The following is a 16,501-nucleotide window of genomic DNA, read 5'->3' as shown; positions in this document are numbered from 1 at the left end:
GGAACTGTCAGCTCCAACGATGGGTAATTGCTTTATTGCTCACAAAACTATCATCTATTTAGAACATATGTGCTAATTACTCTGGATGGGCCTCGAAAAAGAGACCATAAATCTAATAGCACTTAAAAAAGTCTATGGTGCTTGTAAGCAACCCCAGGCCCTCGCATATTCTCTTCTGCCCAGGTTGGCGTGATGGATGGCTGTCTTTCAGAAAGGAGACGGCTTGGACTGGAGGCACTGACGGGGATGCTCTGGTCACCTCGCGGGTGCAGGAGAGAGCGACCAGCGCACGCTGTGCCCAGGCGATACATCACTGTCATCAAAACCAGTCCCCTCTTTAGCCATGCACCCGCCCCCCCATTTTTGCCAAAGATGACTTCAGAAATCTTTTAATTGGATTGTGCTAGGAAATTAATCTCCTTTAGCCTTGGCTAAATTTGTGGCCACTGTCAGGAGGAAAGCGGCAAACGCTCTCAGCACATGTGCGTAGAGACGAAGTCCTCTACAAACTCAGCTGGCCGTCCACACACATGCGCCCACTTGCACAGTGACTGCCGCGAGGCCACGTCCTCCTGCTCCGCTCCCCTCAGCCCCCCAGGGTTCCCAGCCGCGTGCGGGCCCATCCCGCGTCCCCAGGAGTGACTGGGGGTGAGAGAGGAGGGAAGGACACATCTGGGCGAAAGGCCGCGGCGGTCCCGGGGTCCCCTTTGTGTAAAAGCCACGCTTCTGTCCCGGATTCCCTAGCTCTAAGTCCAGCAGACACGCAGCACCCGGCCTTCCTTCCCAGGGGTTTCTGGGGCCGCTACCGGGGAAGGAGGAGGCTAGAGCGGCGGGAAGAGGAAGGAGGGTGTGTCGGCGGCGGCAGCCAGATTAACTCACAACGGTGCCCTCTCCCTCCCCCCACCCCCACCCCTTTCTGGGCGAAAGCGCCCGGCTCGCCGCCGGCACAACTTTGGAGACACTTCCCCAGGACAGGCGCTGCGCTTGAGGTCTGAGAGCGGGCCCTCCCCGCTCCCGCCTGTCCCGGGAGCACCGGCGCGGCGCCCGCTCCAGCTCCAGCGCCAGCTCCGCGGCCCGAGCGCTGAGCCTGGCCCAGCGCTGCTCGGGCGGTTGGGGAAGCGGCCGGCCGGGTCCCACGGGCTGCTTATCTCTGCGGGAGGTGACAACATCTGCCTGAAACGGGATCTCTACTTTTGCAGCTCAATTGAGCTCTTAATAGCAGCCCTCTGAGGTGTGGGTAATTGATGGGGATAAAGGCGTAATGACTTGACGGGGAGACGCCAGCGATCCTTTGATAGACTTTTACAAGAACACCAACCACCCCAAACACTGGCAAGGCATCGCCGGGTGGGAGGATGAGAGGAGGACCCGGAGGCAGGGAAAGCGGCGCCCGTGCAGTTTGTATCAGGGAGGGGGGAGCCCTGGCTCCCGGGGCCCGGGCACTGGTGGTCGCGTGGTCACAGAGAGCGGGGCGGGACGAGGACCCGGGGAGTTCGGGGTGACAGGTGACAGGACTGGAAGGCGGGGAGGACCCTCGGGCCGGTGAGAACGCCGCCCTTCCCAGGCTGGGTCACTTACCAGCCCTAACCTTGCGCGGGGCTGTGTCCCCACAGGACGGGCGCCCCAGCTGCTCTCTCACCCCCCCTCAGCCAGTGTGAGCGCAGGGGGCTCCGCTGAACGGACCACCTCAGAGGAACTCCAGCGCTAGCAGAGAGAGGCAGGCGCTGGTGTGTGTGAGTGTGTGTCCCTGAAACACGGAGCCGGAGCCCAGCGGCCCCTGAGCACGTGGCCCTGCTTGGCCCGCCAGCCCGCAGCGTCCTGAGACTCCCCGCACGGGAGCGGGCGTCGCGGGTCCGAGCAGCCTGCGCGCCCCCCACCCAGGTTTCGCTCCGCCCGCCACCTCGCAGCACCGCCCGCTTGTGTGCCTGCCTTCCCTTTGCGCGGTTCTAGTTTAGTCTCCAGAGGGTCAAAGCAGCGTCCCGCACGGCTCAGGCCTCCACGTTACGGTCACACAAGCACTAAGTGGAACAGAATATCAGGCCGCCTTTTCTATTCGCAAAGGGGAAGCCCCCGGGGGACAGGCGCAGGTGTCCCTGGCAGGAGACACGTTGGAGAGGGATAATCTTGACGCGTCAGGTCTGAGCTCCCCTGGAAACGGAGGAGAAATGACTCCACTCACGTCCATATTAGATTGTATTGAGAACTCGCAGGTGTTTCGGCTGCCGCTGTTCTTTGCCCTCCTCCAGGGCCCCACCTAACAGGGATCAGATTCCCCAGAAACTTACTTTCCCCAAACCCTCTTGTGGAGAAGGCGCACGTTGTCACCGGACGACGCGTGGGGGTCAAGGACGGGAAGAAATGCAATTAGTCCCAACGTGCCTTTCCTCCTCGCCGCCTAACCTCCTCTAGCACGACTCTGCCCTCTGCGAGGTCTAGGGGGTCAGGACTCACTGTCGCTGAGCCAGGGAGCCCCCGTGCCCCCGCAGCCCCACCCGTGGAGGCCTGCGAGGCCGTGGTCTTGTCCCCAGACCCCTCGGAGCCAGGGACAGGGTCCCGCTCAGGAGCTCCAGCCGAGAAGCAGCCGGTGACCTGGCGGCGGGTCCCGAGGCTTCCCTGGAGGCCTGCGGTCTCCCTCCCGGACGCTGGGTCCTCAGGAGCCCGCGGCAGCCACCAGCCCCCCCCTCCCCCCCCAAGCGCTGGGATCGGCGTGGTCCGGCCGCAAGGGCCGCGGGGGGCACCGTCCCTCCAGCAGCCAGGGCCCTGCTCCGCGTGGCTCCTCATGTCCTCACCCACAGGGCGCTCCCTTGGGAAAGATCAGCGCTCTGAGAACCAGGCCGCCTGGGGAGGGCCCGGGAGCCTCCACTCCTGCCCTCGAGGCCGGGGAACTGGACCTTGCGCCGGACGCCAGCAGGAGCAGCTCCCCGAAGCCAGGAGCGCATCGTGCGCGGAGCCTCGCTCGCGGGGTCGCCTGCGGGCACTGGGCGCGAGTGGGCGCCGGGCGGGACCTGGGCGGACGGCAGGAGCCGTGCCCTGGACCGGCGCTGAGGGCCCCATCCCGCAGCGACCAAGACCCAGGCCTGCTCCCGGGAAGATCCTAGGAGGAGGCCAGGCCCGACGGGGTGGGGGTCGGGGTGGGGTTGGCGCACGCAAACTTCTTTGGAATGGGCCCCCGGGAGTGTGAGGCAGCCTCTGCCTGACATGGTGAGGCTCAGGGACCCGGTGGATGGAGAGCCCTTGGCTCGCCCTCCTCTCTCCTGCCAGAGCGCTCTGTGCCTCGCGCCCTCGGGGCTGCTCCCAGTGGCCCAGCCTCCAGCGGCCAGTCATCCTCAGGCCGACAGGGGTCGGTGGCCCGGCCCCGGGCGCGGCTGGGCAGCCTTAACCCGGTTGTCTAGTGTGAGCAGGAGCTTGGTCAGTGGGAGTTGACTGTGGCCTTAGGCGTTTTCTAAAACACCCATCTACAAAGCGGCAACAGCACAGAGACACTGCTGTGTAGTTCCTTTAAAGAGAGTCTGGGAGAAGAGTTTTCCTAGCGATTGTTTTATAGCCTCTCACATTGGAAAGTTGGTATGTGTCTCACCAGCAGCACACTGAGCCGTGTCTTCCTTCAGACAGGGATCGAGCAGCGGAAATACCACCAGCCTCCGCCAAACTCGTGAGGACCCATGGCAGGGAGACTGGTGCTCCAGATGTTGCACTAGAGGCGCTGCAAGTGTGAGCAGGTAATGTGGAGAAGAGTGACATTGTTAACAGAAAGCATCTAATTAACAATGACTTCATTTGATTGGAAGGATGAAAAAACCTTTTTAAATCAATCCAGATTCACTGGCCTAAGCTCAGCCAATTTATGAATATGGAGCCTGACTGGGGTCTGCTTTCTTTCAAAGATGTCATCCTAGGGGTAATAGCAGAGGTGAAGTCATTTGGTTACACTGTGGAAACTTTTATAGTGCCTTCCTTGGGAATTTAATTCAGTGCTTCTTCATTTTATTAGGAACAGACTGACTCCATCCACTGTGCTCTCCCTGTTTAGAGGCAGGACTGCTTGAAGCAATTAGGTTCAGCAATTAGCATAGTTTTACTGACCCCAGCAACAGCGCGCTTCTTAGGTTATCCATTTCTTCAAAGTCAGGGAAAAGCTGGAGCACAACATGCTTCCCAGGTGTCCAGGTTGGGGAAATAAGCCCACAAGCAGGGTAGCACAGCAGCGCAGAAAGCTTTCTGATGGTCCCCAAGTGTTTGTTTCAGCAAATACAGGTGGATTCCCGCCCGCGCCCCCCCCCCCCCTTTAAATTCTGGATCACATAATACCTCCTTACTTGGATAGAGCCTTTAAAGCCTATCTCCTTTGGTTGTATTTTTGGCAGAATGGCTTTTGAGAAAGTAAATTTTCTCCCTTCTTTTCTGTTTGCATCAGTGAGGCTGTGGCTAACCTTTTGAAGGAGTACCTGCAAGACATTGCTGCAGTCCTTTCAGTGTCACCTCAGCCTATTGGTAGCCAACCTCTTAGAAAATGTTTGGAGCCCAAAGCAGTCTGGGAAAGAAGGGACATTGCTTTTGCCACTGTCCTGGGTAATGAAGGGATTACATTTACATAGCTGTTTAGTGTCTCTCACAACTCTAAAATATATATATTCCTCTGTAAGATTTCACTAGATTAAATTGCTGACAGTTCATCAGTAGCAGCAACAATGTAATACCCCTAACCTTATTAAATCAATAAATACTAGATCCATGCATTGAATTAAAAATGCATCAGCATAGCCAGGAATTACAATCATATGGCCACGGGCCTCAGAATCAAAGATGCCATTCAAAAATTGACTAGTTAGCATTTATTTCACCTTCTTTTTCTGTTTTGGGTTTATGATTAGATATTTGGGACCATTGTGACAAGTTTTGCTTGTTTATTTCTTGCAAATCCTTTTCTTTCACTAATTCCTCACATTTAACCATGAAAATGATGTATTTAACAGTAGTAATATACTTTGACTTTATAGTTTTTCTCATTAGTTTTCATCTAGGGAATATACTTCCATTCAGAATGCATTACTCTAGTAAAACATACTCAGGTGCATAAATTTCTACATAAGCACCAATAAATTTAGATGCATATGTTTTTGTATATGTATAAATAAATATACTCAGTGTGAATGTATGGCTATACATTGATTATAAGTTTATTTTTAAAAAAGAAACCACATTTAAATTTATCTTTCAGCACTGTCAACTATAATTACAAGCCAAAGTACTATTTATAGTTTTAAAACAAGTTATTGATTTAGAATCTGATTTGCTTATTAAAATTTATTCCACAAGAGATGAAATTAAAATTTTCAAGTCTTTAAACTTAACACAGTACTTAGGAAGTTATACACATCTTAAATGGTTACATTTTATGTGTAAAAAAATATCTCAAATGTGGTTTACCAGGAATTGGTCAGTTAAATTGTAGATTATTATGTAAATTTACAGTTAGTCCCTACTGAAAATTGGGAATGTATTTAACACCTGGAAGTTTAATGGAAAAAGTAATATTACTTTAGCCAGGTATTTGTTCATACTGATTAATGATGCTAATTATTTATAAACATTCATCCCTATTGATGTCAGCAAGCATATATGGTACTGAATTCTGAAGATAGAGTCACTGGGCCTTGGGTTCCCCACACTGTGAAAGAAAAAAATCTTTGACAAAATAGGCAATCAACTGAAATCTATCCTCTTTAAATAAACTGATTCCTCAGTATTTTCCCAGTGTTGGTGTAAGTTGTTGTCTGTGATGTCCCCCAGGGCTCCGTCCTCTGCTCTCTGATTTGGTATATAAAAGCAGCTCTGAATGATGGATTACTGTGTCACTGCAGCCTGCGAAGGATTAATTTGTTTCATTGATTTCTCTTTAGGCAGATTGCCAGAATTTGCTGCTTCCCACCTTTCCTTAAGACTTCTAGAAGTAGTAGACAGTAATAGCCTAAGACAAATCAGCTTCTTCTCTTAAAAATACAATCATGAAACTAGGAGTCCTACAAAAGCTGTGTCAAACTTTTTATTGGCAAACTGGGAGAGCAATTAATAGGGTACTCTATTTGCTTTAGAAATATTTTTAATTGAAAAATTTCCTTGACATGGTGACTGAAAACACATTATGTTAATAGCTCTTAAGTAAACATTTATAATGTTTATCCTATAAAATTTTTCTCTATTTTGTAAAGATTCTGTTTAACTCAGGATAAAAAAATGTATTGTCTATGTAATTGACAAATACTTTTCTTTCTATGCCAGATTTTAGGATCAAATAACATCTCAATGTAACTTAAATCAATTTACCTAAAATATTTATAGAATTATTTGACCCAAAGAATCTTCAGTAACTTTGGACAAGGACAGAGAGTATTAGGGCATAGAAATAGAATTGTTTAATTGTTTAAAGGAAAAATCACTTTTCTAATTAAAAAGTAGTATCTGCTCATAATAGAGAATTTTCACAAGTTAAAAATGACATTTTGTGTATTTTCTCTAAGCCTTTTTCCTCCAAACACTTATATGTTTTTATATATAATATATTTATAAAAATATGTATACATCACTTCATATTCTGCCTTTTTTCAGTTTGTGTAGTAGAATAAAATTTTTTGTATATGATTAAAATTATTATTAAAGTCATTTATATTAACTGTATAATGTTTTAACATATATAATTTAATTAATTGTCATTCTACCACTGGAGAGTTAGATTTTAATTTTCCATTATAAATAAAGTTATGATGAATAACATTTTAAATGAATCTTTAATCATCCCTGTGGTTATTTTCTTATGATATATTATTAGAATAGAAATTACTTGGACTGAGGGTATAGACTGTATTTTAAGGTTTTTAATATTGATTGCCAAATTGTTTTCTAGAAAGGTTCTTTCACTCTGTACCGGCACTGTTTAAAAAAATTTCTCTGTAGAGGCAGCATTCCAATTCATGTTGCATGAGCAAATAAAACAGAACAACAATCTTTTCCTTGTGTTCTGAAAGTAGTGGTAGTATTTTGCATATACTTAATTTCTCAGAAGTATTTTCCCAACTGCAGATGTGAAATAGGCTGGTTATACAAATCTATTTGTTTCCCTTCTGTAGTGCTGAAAATTATATTGATTTAATGATCTCAAGTTATACTTTTTATGCAATTAGTTGTGTAGTAAAAACTAATATTGTCATGTGCTAATGTCTTTTTTCCTTTATTGTGCTATGGTAGTAGTCCATGCAGTATCAGCAAGTTTGAGCTTTTCCTGTGCTTTGCTGAAAGGAAAAAGGAACATCTGTTTCCATTATATATCTGCATCATAATGATAACAGTTAAATAGCTATTATGGTAGTATACAGTAAATATATTTTGCTGAATGACCTATACTTTCTTGTTGGAAAATTTCAGAGATTTTAGAGACACTTAGTTTTACAGGTAGTTTCGTGTAGAGGTTTGGAAAAGTGTTTGCTTACTTTAGGTAAATCATTGCAGTTTATTTTTTTTCTCAGTAAAAACAAACAAACAAACAAACAAACAAACAACCTGATGATTGAGTACGAGGCTCTCAGATGTGACTCTTGAATATATTTATCTTAGGCATGTCTGGAGTACAAATTATTATTGTTTCTCTCAGTATCTATGTTTTTAACATTTTGAAATTATTGATTTGAGTGGGAGAGAGAGAAAGGAGAAGCATCAACTCATTGTCCCACTTATTTATGCACTCGTTGGTTGATCCTTGTATGTGCCCTGATCCGGGATCGAACCCACAACCTTGGGGTATCAGGACGACACTCTAACCAACTGAACTACCTTGCCAGGGCCTCTCTCAATATCCTTAAATGGGCAATAATGATACTAATAATACAGTTTATTTTGTGTTTTGTGCCACTTATGTACTGTTTATATTTTACTAAGCTGGAAGATTGTGTGTGTGTGTGTGTGTGTGTGTGTATTTATTTATAGCCTATTTCACTTTTGTTTCTTATATTAGGGGGACACAGTGATATTTACCTTTCAAATTCAGCAGGAGAATGTTTGAAACCACATACTATTTCCATTGACCTTTAAATTTTCAGAGAAATGTTTTGGTTAAAGATGTTTTGGTGGTTACTTAAAAAAATGATTAGAAACTATTTCAAACAAAAAATAAAAAAATCATACATGTAACTCCATGTACTCCAAACTCAATTTGAGAAATGAAATGTTACCAGTACAGCTGAAGCTCTTCCTGAAAAGATGATAATCATCTTAAATTTGATGATTTTAATCCTTTTTGCCTTATAAGTACTTTTTTTTACATGGTATAGAATTTTGACATAAGTGAACTGTCCTTTTAAATGCCTGGGTATGTTCCTCTGCTTTATTGTCCTCATCTGTGAAGTCGGGGATAGGTCTACATGTTTTCCAATGGCCTCCTGGCCATAATTGCAAAAGGTTTTCTGATTACTGCTTGTTTTCCATATGAAACAAAATAAAAACAAACAAACATAAGACAGAGGCCCAGAGAAGTTAACTAACTTGCCTGAAACAGAATAGTAAATCCCAGAGCTGGTTATACTGGTAAAACTTAGTTCTCCCGACTTCCATTCAAGCACTCTTTTCTTTAGTTCACATTGTCAGCTTTTGGGTACTAGCTGACTGACCACTGCTCTGGACTATCCGCAGGCTTGTGTGACTTTGGGATTGTGCATGCAGGAAAGTTTTCCTCTTAGAATATCTTTTCTGTGGGTAAAAATATTGCAGCCATATCAGTCTGGAAGTTACTTATAGAAGAACACTGTGTGTCCTGCAGAGCCTGTGGTTCCCTTCTGGACTTTTCTGGAAAGAATAATAGTTTGGGTATGATGAGGCTTTCGATAGGCACCTTACTTTACAGTTAATTTTCTGATCTCTGTGTGGTAACTGGACCAGGAAAATGCAAGTGTCTCCTTATGTGTACATGTATCTCAATTTCACTATATTTTGGCAGTTAGGACTTTGACAGGTCTTTCATATTTTTATTATTTTATATGTTTTTATTGATTTCAGAGAGGAAGGGAGAGGGAGAGAAAGTTAGAAACATCAATGATGAGAGAGAATTATTGATTGGCTGCCTCCTGCACGCCCCCTACTGGAGATCGAGCCCGCAACCTGGGCATGTGCCTTTGACAGGAATCAAACCCTGTATCCTTTAGTCAGCAGGCTGACACTCTATCTACTGAGCCAAACCAGCTAGGGCTTTGACAGATTTTTTTAAAAATATAGCTTATTCTATGGTCAAATCACAAGCCACTTTCTATTTGAAAATAAGTTTGCTTTTTGTTTCTGTTTAGCAACCAACTTACCAAGTGCTAAAGTGAAAGCAGCACAAATAGAATAACGTGGAAACACATTTCAAAATCCCTTTGGAGAAAAACCCCATTCTAAAAATGGCAATTTAGAATTACATGCATGTACGTTTTCTCTCAGGTTTTCACTCTAATAAATTTAATTCATTCTTAGTTGAGATGAGTAGGCTTGACTCATAATATTCACACAGTATCATGCCTCTTCTATGAAAAAAATAGCATTATAACTAGATGTGGAGTTATGTATCTTATTGTAAAACCACCTTTTCCAAAATCTGTTGCTTCAAGACCAAAAAGTTGGTTTAATAAATTATTTGCTTCCTTCTATAAATACGTACTTGGAAACTTGTAATAATAGAATCATTTTTCTTTAGGGCAGATGAAGCTACTAATAGGGGCTTTGCCAAAGCTATAAATATTTCCAGGGTGGTTGTGTTTTAACAAGCAAACCACATAACATTTTTTTCTGAGTAGTTTAGGTCAATTATCTTATGTGTTCAGCAGCTTCTAGTAAGAAAATTTCCCTAGCATATTAGGTTGGGGAGGAGAGATCCAGCATAATCAGATATCCCTTTTATTTAGCCTAAATTATTGGTTTATTTGCTTAGACCAATATGATTTCTTTAGTTTCTATAGCATTTTTATCTGGAGGAAAGGTGTGTGTGTGTGTGTGTGTGTGTAAAGATTTCACAAGGTAATTCTTGTCTAGTTGAAAATTCTGGTGAACATCTGTAATATGTAATGTAAGGAATTTTTTGCACTGGTTAAATGTCCCCATGTTGCTCTAGCAAGTTTATGAAATTCATGAGAAAAGGTGTGGGTAAAGGAAACAAGCCCCTGGCTAACCTGTTTTCTTCCTGATCACAATATGAATCTGCCTGATGGTGGCGAGAATATGGAATCTTAACCACCAAATCAGCAATGCAAAACCAGAATGACCCCAGTGAGACATGAGAATGGATAGTCCATATACAATCCACATGTGTTACCTTACTCTCTTAGTGAAAATTGCTCTCTGTGGAAAAGTTATGTGGTGTTTACAGAAATAACAGAACATGGTAAAAGGTTATTTATTTTTTTGCCATTTAGAATAGTAGGATTATAGTTTCTTAATATCTTCACTTTTTCTACTCAGTTCTTAATGACTTCACTTTAGATCAAATTGAGATTATTTCAAAACTGGCATTGGTTGTATATTTTCTGTTGACACAACCAATGCATAATTTTTAGCTGCGACTTCAGAATTTGTCTATGGTAAGAGACATAGAATTTTCTTCTATTAATGTTAGATTTGCCTGCTCACTAGGATTATTTCCCATAATTCTTAGGATAATTATGTTACTGTTGTGCTTATTGTTTTTGAGATATAGAAAATTACACTTTATTGAGTTCTTGTCATGTTTAAGGTAGATGAGGTAGATAAAGGCATAATCCCTGCCTTCAGGGGTATAATAATCAGTATGTTCTTTTTGCCAATAATTTAATAGATTATGTTTTCTTAATGTAATGTATTTGTGTTATTTATTAATATTTATTAATATTAGTATTTTAAGAAAAAAGAAAATATATTTAGTTTTTTTCTATTCTTCACTTTTTGGAAAAAATCTTAGAATTATAATTTGGTGTCAATCAAAATGATATTGTATTCTTAATAGAGTATCTTGAATAAATAGAATATGGCCGTTGCTAACTTCAAGTCAGTTTTTAAAAAATATAAGGCCTAAGAATTTTTCTTCATACTATAAGTAATTTTGTTTAACTTGAGTATGCCTAACCTAATTATTTCTCTGCAAAAAGTAAAAAATAAAATACTTGTGTAACAATGTTTTTGGAAAAGTGGACTTTTTTTTTTTAATATATTTTATTGATTTTTTACAGAGAGGAAGGGAGAGAGATAGAGAGTTAGAAACATCGATCAGCTGCCTCCTGCACATCTCCTACTGGGGATATGCCCGCAACCCAGGTACATGCCCTTGACCGGAATCGAACCTGGGACCTTTGAGTCCGCAGGCCGACGCTCTATCCGCTGAGCCAAACCGGTTTCAGCAGAAAAGTGGACTTTATGTTGCTTATTTAGCAAGAAGGAGGTTCATTTTTTTTTACATCTCAACTAACAAAATCTATATGAGTTTAAGTTAGGAATTATACAAAGTATGAAGGCAAAACATATTTTCATAAATATTTAGAAAAACACCTATGATTGGTCTTGACCCCACATTACTTTGATGCTAATATTATTGAATTTAATATAGCATTCAATATGTATTTATAGTTCATCAAAGTGTAAAAGATGCTAAGAATGAATACTGTTTGGCTTTCTCACAAGTATTGGCTTATTGATATATTTTCCAACAGATTTGACCAATGTAGATAGATAACCTTTATATAAAAAGGTTAACAAAAATACTACCATTCTCTTTATAATATTTGCAGTCTTTTTGGACTTAATTATTTAGTTTCTTCTATTTAATGTGTAGGTGTAGATATAAATTTTAGTTTATAAGTATTATTATGATTAGCAGTGGAAATATAATTTGTATTTTGTGTAGAATGTTTATAAGATATAACAAGGTCCTTTTGAATTTTGGTGATCAACTGGGTTTTGCATTATTTACACATTTCTCAAAATGAGTATATAAATTCCAAAATAAGTCCCTTTTCAACTAGTTACATTTTTGAGATGTATATTTTAATTTAACAAGTTTTATATTTAAAAAGAGGCAAAAACTGCAGCAGTAGTGCCTGGTGTAAGGTTACAGCGGATTACGCCAGTCTGCTATCAGTCTAAGTTGTAGTTTTGGACTGGCTAGAGCTTAGTGATCTGAGGAAATAAAGGGGTGCTATTATAAGAACCTTGAAAGCCGCGTTCCAACGGATGTCTGTGATAGAGCCCGAAGTCACCAATCTCCTATTTGTATTTCAGTTCCAATATTAATAAGTTTACATGTGTTTTGAGTTTTAGCAAATGGTTGAAAGATTTTGAAGGTCCTACATTTGATAGTAAGGAAGTAGCCAAAGGCAATACTTTTATTTTCATATAAGCTTGCCTAATTATTGTCCTACTCTAGCAAAGTATATAATTTTGTTAACCAGTGTCACCCCAATAAATTCCAAATAAAGGAAAAAAGTAAACCCTTAATTTATGAATTTTATTTTTTCTTTCTTTCTTTTTTGGGTGACGATTACTTTTTATAAAACTATTAAAACCCCATTATCATCATTATATATTAAGCACATCTCATATATTATTCGATCTATTCATGTAAATATAACTTTTTCATTATACTGATGAAGAATTTGAAGCCCAAACATGGTTAAGTTTTTTGCATAGATCACATGGCTGATGAGTAACAGGAGTTCAAACTGAAGTATGTCACTCCAGAGCCCATTCCTGATCCATGTTAATTTGATTGCTCCTTATTAAGTAACTCATTATGCTACCTTATGATTTTATTATAGGTCAATTAGATTCTCACAGGTACATACAATTCCATAGAACAACACTCTTACAAAACAAAGGGACATCTATGTAATTTCATGTTATTCTCATGTTCTGGTATTTATAGGGTAATGATATTCTCCAGAGTTTATGTGATGCTGTATGTATAAAAGGTACTAGAGGATGAAGGATGACTCATATCTGAGAGGTGTTTTTTTTTTTTTTTTTTTGGCAGTAGGTTGGCTTAGCTATTAAATAGCACTTTTGCTACCAGATTGAAAACTTAATAACAAGGAATTTTATTATTTCTGATTTGAAATCTTTCTTCAAAATGGTTTTGTCTTTAGTGGCTTTCAGGGAAAAAATCATGGTTTCCCTTAGTAGGTATATTATTTTGCTAGAGCTGCTGTAACAGAGTAACAAATATGGGGTAGCTTGAGCAACAGACATTTATTATCTCCCAGTTCTGGAGACTAAAAGTACAAAATCATGGTGTTGGCAGGGTTGGTTCCTTCTGAGGGCTGTGAGGGAGAGGATCCATTTCATGCCTCTCTCCTAGCTGGTGGTGATTTGCTGGCAATCTTCGGTGTTCCTTGGCTTGTAGATGTAAATCACCCTAATCCCTGCCTTCCTTTTCATATGGTGTCCTCGCTGTTCAAATTTTCCCTATTCATAAGGATACTGGTCATATTGGATTAGAGCCCATCCTAATGACCTTATCTTATCTTGATCATTTGCAAAGATCCTATTTTTAAACAAGGTCTCATTTGCAGGTACTGAGAGTTAGGATTTCAACATCTTTTTGGGGGGACCCAATTCAATCCATAGCAGTAGGCAATTTTTTTCTAAGACAATAGATTTGGAAACACTTTAGTAGTGGTTATTTACATAATTTGCAGTTTATCAAATCAGCAGTATAATTATATGCACATCCTATATAATAAAAGGCTAATATGCAAATAGACCAAACGGCGGAACGACCAGTCACTATGACACACACTAACTACCAGGGGACAGATGCTCAATGCAGCAGCTGCCTCCTGGTGATCAATGCGCTCCCACAGGGGGAGCACCACTCAGCCAGACATTCCTTGAGGGCTCCCAGACTGCAAGAAGGCTCAGGCTGGGCTGAGGGACCCCCCCTAAGTGCATGAATTTCATGCACCAGGCCTCTAGTCTGTATAATAAAAGACTAATATGCTAAGTGTCCTTCCCACTGTCTGACTGGTTGCTATGATGCATATTGACCACCATGGGGTAGATGCTCAACACAGGAGCTGCCATGACGCACACTTGCCATTTACAAGAAGCAGCAGCGTGGACCTGGCCGACAAAGCAACGCTCGACTTCCTACAAGTGGGACATAGGCCCTGCCACTACCCCAGAGCGAGCGACACCTCACCAAATCGCAGCTGATGCTCCCGAGACTCCATGGCCAGCCCAGAGACAGTTGCTGTGGGCTCTGGGTAATGATGTCATGTAGCAACGCCTGGCTTCCTCTCCCTAGTGTCTAGCCTCCTTGGAGTTTCTTCAGCCCAGGAACACAACTTGCTTTATAGCTGGATGCAAACATTTTACACTTTAACCAAATGTTTGTGAAGCGTTTGCCCATGCCTCACCTCATTTGATCCTCACAGAAGTCCTGGAGTAGGTAGATAGGAGACTTGGTGAAATCCTATTTTCTTTTCCTTAGCTAGAAAACAGATTTAGAAAGCTTAGAAACTTCACCCAACTGAACAGAAGTAAGAAATGGTGGACCTTGAAAATGACTTCAGGTTTTCTCACTGTGCAGAATATAGTCAAACACTGCTGCAGTTAAATATTTTAACCTTTGTTCTCCCTACATGATCTACAATAATAATCTGCTTTGTGTTGATATTTACTGCTGTGTTGCTGACAATTACCTGAAAGAAGTTGGTGTGCTTCACTGGACTGGAAAAAGTTTAGCTAAGTCAGAAAGCAGGTCTAATTAAGTAAGTTTATTCTATATCTATAAAAGGCTGAGTTGACTCACGCATGCGCAATACATATAAAGCTCTTGTTGGCGCCAATCGCACGTGTGTGTTTCCATCTGTCATTGTCGATTGTGAATTTGGTTGACACTTCTATTATAGAGAAAGGGTGAATAGCAATATTAAAATATTTCTTCTAATTAATTTCCTTTTAATGTGCATGAATTCATGCACCAGACCACTAGTATATTTATAGCTGACTCATGTGTGTTCTAGAATAGGACTGATTTTGCACTAGTATTCTTGTAAAATCTTGTTGGAAGAACAAATTGGAGAACTGTTCAAAAAGGCTTTCAATAAAAGATGATTGCATATCATGATGTGTGGGGCATATAATGAGCTATTGGTATTGTATGTACAAGATGGGTATAGCTGGTGGTATGATCAAATTGGGCTATAGGTAGGCATTCAGGGCAAGCAGATGTTGCAGAAGAAACAAAAAGGACATGAGTTTAGATCCTAATGTAGGAATGAGCATTTTATGTATAACTAAAGGCCTGGTGCATGGGATTCATGCACTGATGGGGAGTGTGGCCTGTGGGGATCGGCACGCTATGGAAGTGCTGCTCATCCTGGTCAGCTGAGTGGCTGTGGACCCGCCCTCTGAGTGGCTGTTCCCACTGTGGGAGCGCACTGACCATCAGGGGGCAGCTCCTGCATTGAGCGTCTGCCCCCTGGTGGTCAGTGTGCGTCATAGCGACTGGTCGACTGGTCATTCTGGTAGTTTTTCTGTTCAGTCACTGGACTTTTTTTATATATAGATGGGCTTGGTGCTAAAGGGAGGTTTCGGGGCCAATTATGTTGTCAAGGAATCCTGGCTCCGGCTCTTTAGGGTTAATGCCAGTTTTAGCTAAGTTTCAAGCAATTGCCCTAGGATATATTTTAAATATTATCATGTAGAAAATTTGAAATATATCAGTAACAAGAAGAAAAACATGACCTGTAGGCCCACTACCCAGAGCTAGTCATTATTAACATTTTGGCATCTTGATGTAATTTCTTTGTAATTCTTGCCATGATTTTTCATTGAGATCGTATCACATAAACAGTTTTCGAAAATACATTAGAGTCTGTATTCTCTAAATATAAATCTAAATTTGAGATATATGGGGTAACAGACCTAATGGTCATTAGTGATGAATTGGGTCACCATAATTACATAAGCCATTAGGTCATACCTGCTTTGTCTTGTCTGATTTGGTCTTTTGCCTTCAGTCTTGTCCTTCCTCCCATCTTCCCCATTGCTTTCAACATCTTTTCAATGATCACGTCATTCTCCTGGCTTACCTCCTTCAGTCAGGACAGAGGTCCAGCTTTTTAGCATAATAAGGCATTTCTGTAATATTTCTAGTGCCTTTTTCTTCTCATCTGCTACTTTCCCAAAAGTCTCTTGAAGTTCTCAGAATATCATGTGCCCTTTTGCAGCTCTATAATTTTTCATCTCTTCTCTCCACTGAGAGTACCCTTTCTGTATTTCTCCCTCCGTCCAGGAGCTACTCATTCTTTAGTACTCATCTCACATGTCATTTCCTTTCTAAAGCTTTTATTCTAAGCCAGTTTTCACTTCCTTTTAGTATCTGTAGCACTTTCTACAAAACTTGTTATAAACTGATTACAGGATATTATAATGGCTAATTTCCATCTTTATCTTTCTTACTAGATTGAGTTATTTAAGGACAGGAATCGGGTGTTACTTACACTAGTATTCA

At 41.7% G+C, this 16,501-nt stretch overlaps 1 long non-coding RNA gene across 2 annotated transcripts in view; it reads left to right on the top strand.

The window, feature by feature from the left end:
- Positions 1–3,608: 3,608 nt before the first annotated feature.
- The window catches only part of LOC118656797, a 117,858-nt gene continuing 104,965 nt past the window's right edge, over positions 3,609–16,501 (top strand). For both annotated transcript variants that reach the window (XR_004967698.1, XR_004967697.1), the window contains exon 1: positions 3,609–3,719. This is a non-coding gene — a long non-coding RNA (uncharacterized LOC118656797). The remainder of the gene's footprint in view (positions 3,720–16,501) is intronic.

The sequence above is a fragment of the Myotis myotis genome, unplaced genomic scaffold (assembly GCF_014108235.1).
Source record: "Myotis myotis isolate mMyoMyo1 unplaced genomic scaffold, mMyoMyo1.p scaffold_m19_p_5, whole genome shotgun sequence".
In the NCBI taxonomy this organism is placed as follows: Eukaryota; Metazoa; Chordata; class Mammalia; order Chiroptera; family Vespertilionidae; genus Myotis; species Myotis myotis.
This window is presented reverse-complemented; position numbering and strand designations above follow the sequence as displayed.